The sequence below is a fragment of the Schistocerca piceifrons genome, unplaced genomic scaffold (assembly GCF_021461385.2).
Source record: "Schistocerca piceifrons isolate TAMUIC-IGC-003096 unplaced genomic scaffold, iqSchPice1.1 HiC_scaffold_1695, whole genome shotgun sequence".
NCBI lineage: Eukaryota > Metazoa > Arthropoda > Insecta > Orthoptera > Acrididae > Schistocerca > Schistocerca piceifrons.
In genome coordinates, this window is record NW_025727562.1 from 1 (window position 1) to 12623 (window position 12623).

Here is a 12623-nt window from a genome sequence, read left to right on the forward strand (position 1 = left end):
AGACGCGCAGCTTCTCGTTGCACCTCCTGTCATCCGCTTGGCGCGTGCAGCCTTCGACACTCGCGGAAGACGCATCTTGTCCCTGGTGTCCAGTGGATGGCTGGCGCGCGGCCGACCGGCGTATGGCCTGTACGGGGTGTGGAAGTTCCTGTTGGAGGGCGCCACTGCTGGCGATGTGAGCTTCCTCGCATCAGACGAGATGTTTGCGTAATTTGCAGTGCATTCGCACCATTCCTATCGCTGTCCCTGTCCCCGTCCCGACTTGTCCCGACTTTGCTCGACTGCCGCTCGCTGCCGCTCGGGTCGTGGCCCATATAACAGCGCAAGCACAAGAAACGTCTGCAGGAGATGAGGAGACGAGACGAGACGACTAAAGAATAACTTTATGATTACATATCGAAGTAGGAATTGTACACCGCTACACAACAACAGGCGCTGACGTATTTCAGAACATATCTGCCGATTCGTACTGTTTTGTCGTTTTCAAAGACTTCCTGGCGAACTTGGTTAGCACATTCTCCCTCAAACTGAGACAATTACTGCAATTTCGTACTTTATGGTCATTACAGTAGTTTAAAATGCTTAAGCAAGAATCTTTGTCACAACACAACGGTGGTATGGAAAGAGGGCGGTATAAAAAAAAAAAAAAAAGTAAATGAAGGGGAGCCAACAGCACGTGGTGTTCCCCAGGCGGTCACCCATCCAAGTACTAACCACGCCCGATGTTGCTTAACTTCGGTGATCGGACGAGAACCGGTGTACTCAACATGGTATGGCCGTTGGCGCCCATATAATGTTGGCGCATGGCAGAATTCGCATTCGGTTCTTATCCCAACACACACAAAATCTTACTTTTCGGTCGAAAGCAGCCGCATTTTTTTTTTATTGACAATTCGTCACGTTAGCGCGAACGCAATCCTGAGTTCCAAAACTTATGAGCCGGAAGGACGTGCTTCGTGTTTTTTTTTTTTTTTTTGTGAGCTTTATAAATTTATTTATTAACATTACATCGTTACAAGGTAACAACTTTACAACATAAAACATGAACAGAATTGTAATTGTAAGCACTTCCTTCCGCAATCCGACGTGCCAGCAGAGCGACTGCCGAACTAGCGGGCGCGCCGCCGTGTGTGTGAGACGCGCAGCTTCTCGTTGCACCTCCTGTCATCCGCTTGGCGCGTGCAGCCTTCGACACTCGCGGAAGACGCATCTTGTCCCTGGTGTCCAGTGGATGGCTGGCGCGCGGCCGACCGGCGTATGGCCTGTACGGGGTGTGGAAGTTCCTGTTGGAGGGCGCCACTGCTGGCGATGTGAGCTTCCTCGCATCAGACGAGATGTTTGCGTAATTTGCAGTGCATTCGCACCATTCCTATCGCTGTCCCTGTCCCCGTCCCGACTTGTCCCGACTTTGCTCGACTGCCGCTCGCTGCCGCTCGGGTCGTGGCCCATATAACAGCGCAAGCACAAGAAACGTCTGCAGGAGATGAGGAGACGAGACGAGACGACTAAAGAATAACTTTATGATTACATATCGAAGTAGGAATTGTACACCGCTACACAACAACAGGCGCTGACGTATTTCAGAACATATCTGCCGATTCGTACTGTTTTGTCGTTTTCAAAGACTTCCTGGCGAACTTGGTTAGCACATTCTCCCTCAAACTGAGACAATTACTGCAATTTCGTACTTTATGGTCATTACAGTAGTTTAAAATGCTTAAGCAAGAATCTTTGTCCAACACAACGGTGGTATGGAAAGAGGGCGGTATAAAAAAAAAAAAAAAAGTAAATGAAGGGGAGCCAACAGCACGTGGTGTTCCCAGGCGGTCACCCATCCAAGTACTAACCACGCCCGATGTTGCTTAACTTCGGTGATCGGACGAGAACCGGTGTACTCAACATGGTATGGCCGTTGGCGCCCATATAATGTTGGCGCATGGCAGAATTCGCATTCGGTTCTTATCCCAACACACACAAAATCTTACTTTTCGGTCGAAAGCAGCCGCATTTTTTTTTTATTGACAATTCGTCACGTTAGCGCGAACGCAATCCTGAGTTCCAAAACTTATGAGCCGGAAGGACGTGCTTCGTGTTTTTTTTTTTTTTTTTGTGAGCTTTATAAATTTATTTATTAACATTACATCGTTACAAGGTAACAACTTTACAACATAAAACATGAACAGAATTGTAATTGTAAGCACTTCCTTCCGCAATCCGACGTGCCAGCAGAGCGACTGCCGAACTAGCGGGCGCGCCGCCGTGTGTGTGAGACGCGCAGCTTCTCGTTGCACCTCCTGTCATCCGCTTGGCGCGTGCAGCCTTCGACACTCGCGGAAGACGCATCTTGTCCCTGGTGTCCAGTGGATGGCTGGCGCGCGGCCGACCGGCGTATGGCCTGTACGGGGTGTGGAAGTTCCTGTTGGAGGGCGCCACTGCTGGCGATGTGAGCTTCCTCGCATCAGACGAGATGTTTGCGTAATTTGCAGTGCATTCGCACCATTCCTATCGCTGTCCCTGTCCCCGTCCCGACTTGTCCCGACTTTGCTCGACTGCCGCTCGCTGCCGCTCGGGTCGTGGCCCATATAACAGCGCAAGCACAAGAAACGTCTGCAGGAGATGAGGAGACGAGACGAGACGACTAAAGAATAACTTTATGATTACATATCGAAGTAGGAATTGTACACCGCTACACAACAACAGGCGCTGACGTATTTCAGAACATATCTGCCGATTCGTACTGTTTTGTCGTTTTCAAAGACTTCCTGGCGAACTTGGTTAGCACATTCTCCCTCAAACTGAGACAATTACTGCAATTTCGTACTTTATGGTCATTACAGTAGTTTAAAATGCTTAAGCAAGAATCTTTGTCACAACACAACGGTGGTATGGAAAGAGGGCGGTATAAAAAAAAAAAAAAAGTAAATGAAGGGGAGCCAACAGCACGTGGTGTTCCCAGGCGGTCACCCATCCAAGTACTAACCACGCCCGATGTTGCTTAACTTCGGTGATCGGACGAGAACCGGTGTACTCAACATGGTATGGCCGTTGGCGCCCATATAATGTTGGCGCATGGCAGAATTCGCATTCGGTTCTTATCCCAACACACACAAAATCTTACTTTTCGGTCGAAAGCAGCCGCATTTTTTTTTTATTGACAATTCGTCACGTTAGCGCGAACGCAATCCTGAGTTCCAAAACTTATGAGCCGGAAGGACGTGCTTCGTGTTTTTTTTTTTTTTTTTGTGAGCTTTATAAATTTATTTATTAACATTACATCGTTACAAGGTAACAACTTTACAACATAAAACATGAACAGAATTGTAATTGTAAGCACTTCCTTCCGCAATCCGACGTGCCAGCAGAGCGACTGCCGAACTAGCGGGCGCGCCGCCGTGTGTGTGAGACGCGCAGCTTCTCGTTGCACCTCCTGTCATCCGCTTGGCGCGTGCAGCCTTCGACACTCGCGGAAGACGCATCTTGTCCCTGGTGTCCAGTGGATGGCTGGCGCGCGGCCGACCGGCGTATGGCCTGTACGGGGTGTGGAAGTTCCTGTTGGAGGGCGCCACTGCTGGCGATGTGAGCTTCCTCGCATCAGACGAGATGTTTGCGTAATTTGCAGTGCATTCGCACCATTCCTATCGCTGTCCCTGTCCCCGTCCCGACTTGTCCCGACTTTGCTCGACTGCCGCTCGCTGCCGCTCGGGTCGTGGCCCATATAACAGCGCAAGCACAAGAAACGTCTGCAGGAGATGAGGAGACGAGACGAGACGACTAAAGAATAACTTTATGATTACATATCGAAGTAGGAATTGTACACCGCTACACAACAACAGGCGCTGACGTATTTCAGAACATATCTGCCGATTCGTACTGTTTTGTCGTTTTCAAAGACTTCCTGGCGAACTTGGTTAGCACATTCTCCCTCAAACTGAGACAATTACTGCAATTTCGTACTTTATGGTCATTACAGTAGTTTAAAATGCTTAAGCAAGAATCTTTGTCACAACACAACGGTGGTATGGAAAGAGGGCGGTATAAAAAAAAAAAAAAAAGTAAATGAAGGGGAGCCAACAGCACGTGGTGTTCCCAGGCGGTCACCCATCCAAGTACTAACCACGCCCGATGTTGCTTAACTTCGGTGATCGGACGAGAACCGGTGTACTCAACATGGTATGGCCGTTGGCGCCCATATAATGTTGGCGCATGGCAGAATTCGCATTCGGTTCTTATCCCAACACACACAAAATCTTACTTTTCGGTCGAAAGCAGCCGCATTTTTTTTTTATTGACAATTCGTCACGTTAGCGCGAACGCAATCCTGAGTTCCAAAACTTATGAGCCGGAAGGACGTGCTTCGTGTTTTTTTTTTTTTTTTTGTGAGCTTTATAAATTTATTTATTAACATTACATCGTTACAAGGTAACAACTTTACAACATAAAACATGAACAGAATTGTAATTGTAAGCACTTCCTTCCGCAATCCGACGTGCCAGCAGAGCGACTGCCGAACTAGCGGGCGCGCCGCCGTGTGTGTGAGACGCGCAGCTTCTCGTTGCACCTCCTGTCATCCGCTTGGCGCGTGCAGCCTTCGACACTCGCGGAAGACGCATCTTGTCCCTGGTGTCCAGTGGATGGCTGGCGCGCGGCCGACCGGCGTATGGCCTGTACGGGGTGTGGAAGTTCCTGTTGGAGGGCGCCACTGCTGGCGATGTGAGCTTCCTCGCATCAGACGAGATGTTTGCGTAATTTGCAGTGCATTCGCACCATTCCTATCGCTGTCCCTGTCCCCGTCCCGACTTGTCCCGACTTTGCTCGACTGCCGCTCGCTGCCGCTCGGGTCGTGGCCCATATAACAGCGCAAGCACAAGAAACGTCTGCAGGAGATGAGGAGACGAGACGAGACGACTAAAGAATAACTTTATGATTACATATCGAAGTAGGAATTGTACACCGCTACACAACAACAGGCGCTGACGTATTTCAGAACATATCTGCCGATTCGTACTGTTTTGTCGTTTTCAAAGACTTCCTGGCGAACTTGGTTAGCACATTCTCCCTCAAACTGAGACAATTACTGCAATTTCGTACTTTATGGTCATTACAGTAGTTTAAAATGCTTAAGCAAGAATCTTTGTCACAACACAACGGTGGTATGGAAAGAGGGCGGTATAAAAAAAAAAAAAAAAGTAAATGAAGGGGAGCCAACAGCACGTGGTGTTCCCAGGCGGTCACCCATCCAAGTACTAACCACGCCCGATGTTGCTTAACTTCGGTGATCGGACGAGAACCGGTGTACTCAACATGGTATGGCCGTTGGCGCCCATATAATGTTGGCGCATGGCAGAATTCGCATTCGGTTCTTATCCCAACACACACAAAATCTTACTTTTCGGTCGAAAGCAGCCGCATTTTTTTTTTTATTGACAATTCGTCACGTTAGCGCGAACGCAATCCTGAGTTCCAAAACTTATGAGCCGGAAGGACGTGCTTCGTGTTTTTTTTTTTTTTTTTTTTTTTTGTGAGCTTTATAAATTTATTTATTAACATTACATCGTTACAAGGTAACAACTTTACAACATAAAACATGAACAGAATTGTAATTGTAAGCACTTCCTTCCGCAATCCGACGTGCCAGCAGAGCGACTGATGAACTAGCGGGCGCGCCGCCGTGTGTGTGAGACGCGCAGCTTCTCGTTGCACCTCCTGTCATCCGCTTGGCGCGTGCAGCCTTCGACACTCGCGGAAGACGCATCTTGTCCCTGGTGTCCAGTGGATGGCTGGCGCGCGGCCGACCGGCGTATGGCCTGTACGGGGTGTGGAAGTTCCTGTTGGAGGGCGCCACTGCTGGCGATGTGAGCTTCCTCGCATCAGACGAGGTGTTTGCGTAATTTGCAGTGCATTCGCACCATTCCTATCGCTGTCCCTGTCCCCGTCCCGACTTGTCCCGACTGCCGCTCGCTGCCGCTCGGGTCGTGGCCCATATAACAGCGCAAGCACAAGAAACGTCTGCAGGAGATGAGGAGACGAGACGAGACGACTAAAGAATAACTTTATGATTACATATCGAAGTAGGAATTGTACACCGCTACACAACAACAGGCGCTGACGTATTTCAGAACATATCTGCCGATTCGTACTGTTTTGTCGTTTTCAAAGACTTCCTGGCGAACTTGGTTAGCACATTCTCCCTCAAACTGAGACAATTACTGCAATTTCGTACTTTATGGTCATTACAGTAGTTTAAAATGCTTAAGCAAGAATCTTTGTCACAACACAACGGTGGTATGGAAAGAGGGCGGTATAAAAAAAAAAAAAAAAGTAAATGAAGGGGAGCCAACAGCACGTGGTGTTCCCAGGCGGTCACCCATCCAAGTACTAACCACGCCCGATGTTGCTTAACTTCGGTGATCGGACGAGAACCGGTGTACTCAACATGGTATGGCCGTTGGCGCCCATATAATGTTGGCGCATGGCAGAATTCGCATTCGGTTCTTATCCCAACACACACAAAATCTTACTTTTCGGTCGAAAGCAGCCGCATTTTTTTTTTATTGACAATTCGTCACGTTAGCGCGAACGCAATCCTGAGTTCCAAAACTTATGAGCCGGAAGGACGTGCTTCGTGTTTTTTTTTTTTTTTTTTTGTGAGCTTTATAAATTTATTTATTAACATTACATCGTTACAAGGTAACAACTTTACAACATAAAACATGAACAGAATTGTAATTGTAAGCACTTCCTTCCGCAATCCGACGTGCCAGCAGAGCGACTGATGAACTAGCGGGCGCGCCGCCGTGTGTGTGAGACGCGCAGCTTCTCGTTGCACCTCCTGTCATCCGCTTGGCGCGTGCAGCCTTCGACACTCGCGGAAGACGCATCTTGTCCCTGGTGTCCAGTGGATGGCTGGCGCGCGGCCGACCGGCGTATGGCCTGTACGGGGTGTGGAAGTTCCTGTTGGAGGGCGCCACTGCTGGCGATGTGAGCTTCCTCGCATCAGACGAGGTGTTTGCGTAATTTGCAGTGCATTCGCACCATTCCTATCGCTGTCCCTGTCCCCGTCCCGACTTGTCCCGACTGCCGCTCGCTGCCGCTCGGGTCGTGGCCCATATAACAGCGCAAGCACAAGAAACGTCTGCAGGAGATGAGGAGACGAGACGAGACGACTAAAGAATAACTTTATGATTACATATCGAAGTAGGAATTGTACACCGCTACACAACAACAGGCGCTGACGTATTTCAGAACATATCTGCCGATTCGTACTGTTTTGTCGTTTTCAAAGACTTCCTGGCGAACTTGGTTAGCACATTCTCCCTCAAACTGAGACAATTACTGCAATTTCGTACTTTATGGTCATTACAGTAGTTTAAAATGCTTAAGCAAGAATCTTTGTCACAACACAACGGTGGTATGGAAAGAGGGCGGTATAAAAAAAAAAAAAAAAGTAAATGAAGGGGAGCCAACAGCACGTGGTGTTCCCAGGCGGTCACCCATCCAAGTACTAACCACGCCCGATGTTGCTTAACTTCGGTGATCGGACGAGAACCGGTGTACTCAACATGGTATGGCCGTTGGCGCCCATATAATGTTGGCGCATGGCAGAATTCGCATTCGGTTCTTATCCCAACACACACAAAATCTTACTTTTCGGTCGAAAGCAGCCGCATTTTTTTTTTTATTGACAATTCGTCACGTTAGCGCGAACGCAATCCTGAGTTCCAAAACTTATGAGCCGGAAGGACGTGCTTCGTGTTTTTTTTTTTTTTTTTTTTTGTGAGCTTTATAAATTTATTTATTAACATTACATCGTTACAAGGTAACAACTTTACAACATAAAACATGAACAGAATTGTAATTGTAAGCACTTCCTTCCGCAATCCGACGTGCCAGCAGAGCGACTGATGAACTAGCGGGCGCGCCGCCGTGTGTGTGAGACGCGCAGCTTCTCGTTGCACCTCCTGTCATCCGCTTGGCGCGTGCAGCCTTCGACACTCGCGGAAGACGCATCTTGTCCCTGGTGTCCAGTGGATGGCTGGCGCGCGGCCGACCGGCGTATGGCCTGTACGGGGTGTGGAAGTTCCTGTTGGAGGGCGCCACTGCTGGCGATGTGAGCTTCCTCGCATCAGACGAGGTGTTTGCGTAATTTGCAGTGCATTCGCACCATTCCTATCGCTGTCCCTGTCCCCGTCCCGACTTGTCCCGACTGCCGCTCGCTGCCGCTCGGGTCGTGGCCCATATAACAGCGCAAGCACAAGAAACGTCTGCAGGAGATGAGGAGACGAGACGAGACGACTAAAGAATAACTTTATGATTACATATCGAAGTAGGAATTGTACACCGCTACACAACAACAGGCGCTGACGTATTTCAGAACATATCTGCCGATTCGTACTGTTTTGTCGTTTTCAAAGACTTCCTGGCGAACTTGGTTAGCACATTCTCCCTCAAACTGAGACAATTACTGCAATTTCGTACTTTATGGTCATTACAGTAGTTTAAAATGCTTAAGCAAGAATCTTTGTCACAACACAACGGTGGTATGGAAAGAGGGCGGTATAAAAAAAAAAAAAAAAGTAAATGAAGGGGAGCCAACAGCACGTGGTGTTCCCAGGCGGTCACCCATCCAAGTACTAACCACGCCCGATGTTGCTTAACTTCGGTGATCGGACGAGAACCGGTGTACTCAACATGGTATGGCCGTTGGCGCCCATATAATGTTGGCGCATGGCAGAATTCGCATTCGGTTCTTATCCCAACACACACAAAATCTTACTTTTCGGTCGAAAGCAGCCGCATTTTTTTTTTTATTGACAATTCGTCACGTTAGCGCGAACGCAATCCTGAGTTCCAAAACTTATGAGCCGGAAGGACGTGCTTCGTGTTTTTTTTTTTTTTTTTTTTTTTGTGAGCTTTATAAATTTATTTATTAACATTACATCGTTACAAGGTAACAACTTTACAACATAAAACATGAACAGAATTGTAATTGTAAGCACTTCCTTCCGCAATCCGACGTGCCAGCAGAGCGACTGATGAACTAGCGGGCGCGCCGCCGTGTGTGTGAGACGCGCAGCTTCTCGTTGCACCTCCTGTCATCCGCTTGGCGCGTGCAGCCTTCGACACTCGCGGAAGACGCATCTTGTCCCTGGTGTCCAGTGGATGGCTGGCGCGCGGCCGACCGGCGTATGGCCTGTACGGGGTGTGGAAGTTCCTGTTGGAGGGCGCCACTGCTGGCGATGTGAGCTTCCTCGCATCAGACGAGGTGTTTGCGTAATTTGCAGTGCATTCGCACCATTCCTATCGCTGTCCCTGTCCCCGTCCCGACTTGTCCCGACTGCCGCTCGCTGCCGCTCGGGTCGTGGCCCATATAACAGCGCAAGCACAAGAAACGTCTGCAGGAGATGAGGAGACGAGACGAGACGACTAAAGAATAACTTTATGATTACATATCGAAGTAGGAATTGTACACCGCTACACAACAACAGGCGCTGACGTATTTCAGAACATATCTGCCGATTCGTACTGTTTTGTCGTTTTCAAAGACTTCCTGGCGAACTTGGTTAGCACATTCTCCCTCAAACTGAGACAATTACTGCAATTTCGTACTTTATGGTCATTACAGTAGTTTAAAATGCTTAAGCAAGAATCTTTGTCACAACACAACGGTGGTATGGAAAGAGGGCGGTATAAAAAAAAAAAAAAAAGTAAATGAAGGGGAGCCAACAGCACGTGGTGTTCCCAGGCGGTCACCCATCCAAGTACTAACCACGCCCGATGTTGCTTAACTTCGGTGATCGGACGAGAACCGGTGTACTCAACATGGTATGGCCGTTGGCGCCCATATAATGTTGGCGCATGGCAGAATTCGCATTCGGTTCTTATCCCAACACACACAAAATCTTACTTTTCGGTCGAAAGCAGCCGCATTTTTTTTTTATTGACAATTCGTCACGTTAGCGCGAACGCAATCCTGAGTTCCAAAACTTATGAGCCGGAAGGACGTGCTTCGTGTTTTTTTTTTTTTTTTTTTGTGAGCTTTATAAATTTATTTATTAACATTACATCGTTACAAGGTAACAACTTTACAACATAAAACATGAACAGAATTGTAATTGTAAGCACTTCCTTCCGCAATCCGACGTGCCAGCAGAGCGACTGATGAACTAGCGGGCGCGCCGCCGTGTGTGTGAGACGCGCAGCTTCTCGTTGCACCTCCTGTCATCCGCTTGGCGCGTGCAGCCTTCGACACTCGCGGAAGACGCATCTTGTCCCTGGTGTCCAGTGGATGGCTGGCGCGCGGCCGACCGGCGTATGGCCTGTACGGGGTGTGGAAGTTCCTGTTGGAGGGCGCCACTGCTGGCGATGTGAGCTTCCTCGCATCAGACGAGGTGTTTGCGTAATTTGCAGTGCATTCGCACCATTCCTATCGCTGTCCCTGTCCCCGTCCCGACTTGTCCCGACTGCCGCTCGCTGCCGCTCGGGTCGTGGCCCATATAACAGCGCAAGCACAAGAAACGTCTGCAGGAGATGAGGAGACGAGACGAGACGACTAAAGAATAACTTTATGATTACATATCGAAGTAGGAATTGTACACCGCTACACAACAACAGGCGCTGACGTATTTCAGAACATATCTGCCGATTCGTACTGTTTTGTCGTTTTCAAAGACTTCCTGGCGAACTTGGTTAGCACATTCTCCCTCAAACTGAGACAATTACTGCAATTTCGTACTTTATGGTCATTACAGTAGTTTAAAATGCTTAAGCAAGAATCTTTGTCACAACACAACGGTGGTATGGAAAGAGGGCGGTATAAAAAAAAAAAAAAAAGTAAATGAAGGGGAGCCAACAGCACGTGGTGTTCCCAGGCGGTCACCCATCCAAGTACTAACCACGCCCGATGTTGCTTAACTTCGGTGATCGGACGAGAACCGGTGTACTCAACATGGTATGGCCGTTGGCGCCCATATAATGTTGGCGCATGGCAGAATTCGCATTCGGTTCTTATCCCAACACACACAAAATCTTACTTTTCGGTCGAAAGCAGCCGCATTTTTTTTTTTATTGACAATTCGTCACGTTAGCGCGAACGCAATCCTGAGTTCCAAAACTTATGAGCCGGAAGGACGTGCTTCGTGTTTTTTTTTTTTTTTTTTTTTGTGAGCTTTATAAATTTATTTATTAACATTACATCGTTACAAGGTAACAACTTTACAACATAAAACATGAACAGAATTGTAATTGTAAGCACTTCCTTCCGCAATCCGACGTGCCAGCAGAGCGACTGATGAACTAGCGGGCGCGCCGCCGTGTGTGTGAGACGCGCAGCTTCTCGTTGCACCTCCTGTCATCCGCTTGGCGCGTGCAGCCTTCGACACTCGCGGAAGACGCATCTTGTCCCTGGTGTCCAGTGGATGGCTGGCGCGCGGCCGACCGGCGTATGGCCTGTACGGGGTGTGGAAGTTCCTGTTGGAGGGCGCCACTGCTGGCGATGTGAGCTTCCTCGCATCAGACGAGGTGTTTGCGTAATTTGCAGTGCATTCGCACCATTCCTATCGCTGTCCCTGTCCCCGTCCCGACTTGTCCCGACTGCCGCTCGCTGCCGCTCGGGTCGTGGCCCATATAACAGCGCAAGCACAAGAAACGTCTGCAGGAGATGAGGAGACGAGACGAGACGACTAAAGAATAACTTTATGATTACATATCGAAGTAGGAATTGTACACCGCTACACAACAACAGGCGCTGACGTATTTCAGAACATATCTGCCGATTCGTACTGTTTTGTCGTTTTCAAAGACTTCCTGGCGAACTTGGTTAGCACATTCTCCCTCAAACTGAGACAATTACTGCAATTTCGTACTTTATGGTCATTACAGTAGTTTAAAATGCTTAAGCAAGAATCTTTGTCACAACACAACGGTGGTATGGAAAGAGGGCGGTATAAAAAAAAAAAAAAAAGTAAATGAAGGGGAGCCAACAGCACGTGGTGTTCCCAGGCGGTCACCCATCCAAGTACTAACCACGCCCGATGTTGCTTAACTTCGGTGATCGGACGAGAACCGGTGTACTCAACATGGTATGGCCGTTGGCGCCCATATAATGTTGGCGCATGGCAGAATTCGCATTCGGTTCTTATCCCAACACACACAAAATCTTACTTTTCGGTCGAAAGCAGCCGCATTTTTTTTTTATTGACAATTCGTCACGTTAGCGCGAACGCAATCCTGAGTTCCAAAACTTATGAGCCGGAAGGACGTGCTTCGTGTTTTTTTTTTTTTTTTTTTGTGAGCTTTATAAATTTATTTATTAACATTACATCGTTACAAGGTAACAACTTTACAACATAAAACATGAACAGAATTGTAATTGTAAGCACTTCCTTCCGCAATCCGACGTGCCAGCAGAGCGACTGATGAACTAGCGGGCGCGCCGCCGTGTGTGTGAGACGCGCAGCTTCTCGTTGCACCTCCTGTCATCCGCTTGGCGCGTGCAGCCTTCGACACTCGCGGAAGACGCATCTTGTCCCTGGTGTCCAGTGGATGGCTGGCGCGCGGCCGACCGGCGTATGGCCTGTACGGGGTGTGGAAGTTCCTGTTGGAGGGCGCCACTGCTGGCGATGTGA

The 12623-nt window shown here is 48.6% G+C and overlaps 11 non-coding genes across 11 annotated transcripts; all 11 read right to left on the minus strand.

The window, feature by feature from the left end:
- Positions 1-664: 664 nt before the first annotated feature.
- Positions 665-784, minus strand: LOC124737311. Its single transcript, XR_007009658.1, has one exon. It is a non-coding gene; the product is annotated as a 5S ribosomal RNA (ribosomal RNA).
- Positions 785-1798: 1014 nt separating this feature from the next.
- Positions 1799-1917, minus strand: LOC124737271. Its single transcript, XR_007009623.1, has one exon. It is a non-coding gene; the product is annotated as a 5S ribosomal RNA (ribosomal RNA).
- A 1014-nt stretch (positions 1918-2931) lies between these two features.
- Positions 2932-3050, minus strand: LOC124737283. The gene has a single exon (XR_007009634.1). It is a non-coding gene; the product is annotated as a 5S ribosomal RNA (ribosomal RNA).
- A 1015-nt stretch (positions 3051-4065) lies between these two features.
- LOC124737295 lies at positions 4066-4184 on the minus strand. The gene has a single exon (XR_007009645.1). It is a non-coding gene; the product is annotated as a 5S ribosomal RNA (ribosomal RNA).
- A 1015-nt stretch (positions 4185-5199) lies between these two features.
- LOC124737309 lies at positions 5200-5318 on the minus strand. The gene has a single exon (XR_007009656.1). It is a non-coding gene; the product is annotated as a 5S ribosomal RNA (ribosomal RNA).
- Positions 5319-6331: 1013 nt separating this feature from the next.
- Positions 6332-6450, minus strand: LOC124737313. Its single transcript, XR_007009660.1, has one exon. It is a non-coding gene; the product is annotated as a 5S ribosomal RNA (ribosomal RNA).
- A 1007-nt stretch (positions 6451-7457) lies between these two features.
- Positions 7458-7576, minus strand: LOC124737272. The gene has a single exon (XR_007009624.1). It is a non-coding gene; the product is annotated as a 5S ribosomal RNA (ribosomal RNA).
- A 1010-nt stretch (positions 7577-8586) lies between these two features.
- Positions 8587-8705, minus strand: LOC124737273. The gene has a single exon (XR_007009625.1). It is a non-coding gene; the product is annotated as a 5S ribosomal RNA (ribosomal RNA).
- A 1012-nt stretch (positions 8706-9717) lies between these two features.
- LOC124737275 lies at positions 9718-9836 on the minus strand. Its single transcript, XR_007009626.1, has one exon. It is a non-coding gene; the product is annotated as a 5S ribosomal RNA (ribosomal RNA).
- A 1007-nt stretch (positions 9837-10843) lies between these two features.
- On the minus strand, positions 10844-10962 carry LOC124737276. The gene has a single exon (XR_007009627.1). It is a non-coding gene; the product is annotated as a 5S ribosomal RNA (ribosomal RNA).
- Positions 10963-11972: 1010 nt separating this feature from the next.
- Positions 11973-12091, minus strand: LOC124737277. The gene has a single exon (XR_007009628.1). It is a non-coding gene; the product is annotated as a 5S ribosomal RNA (ribosomal RNA).
- Between the last annotated feature and the right edge of the window lie 532 nt (positions 12092-12623).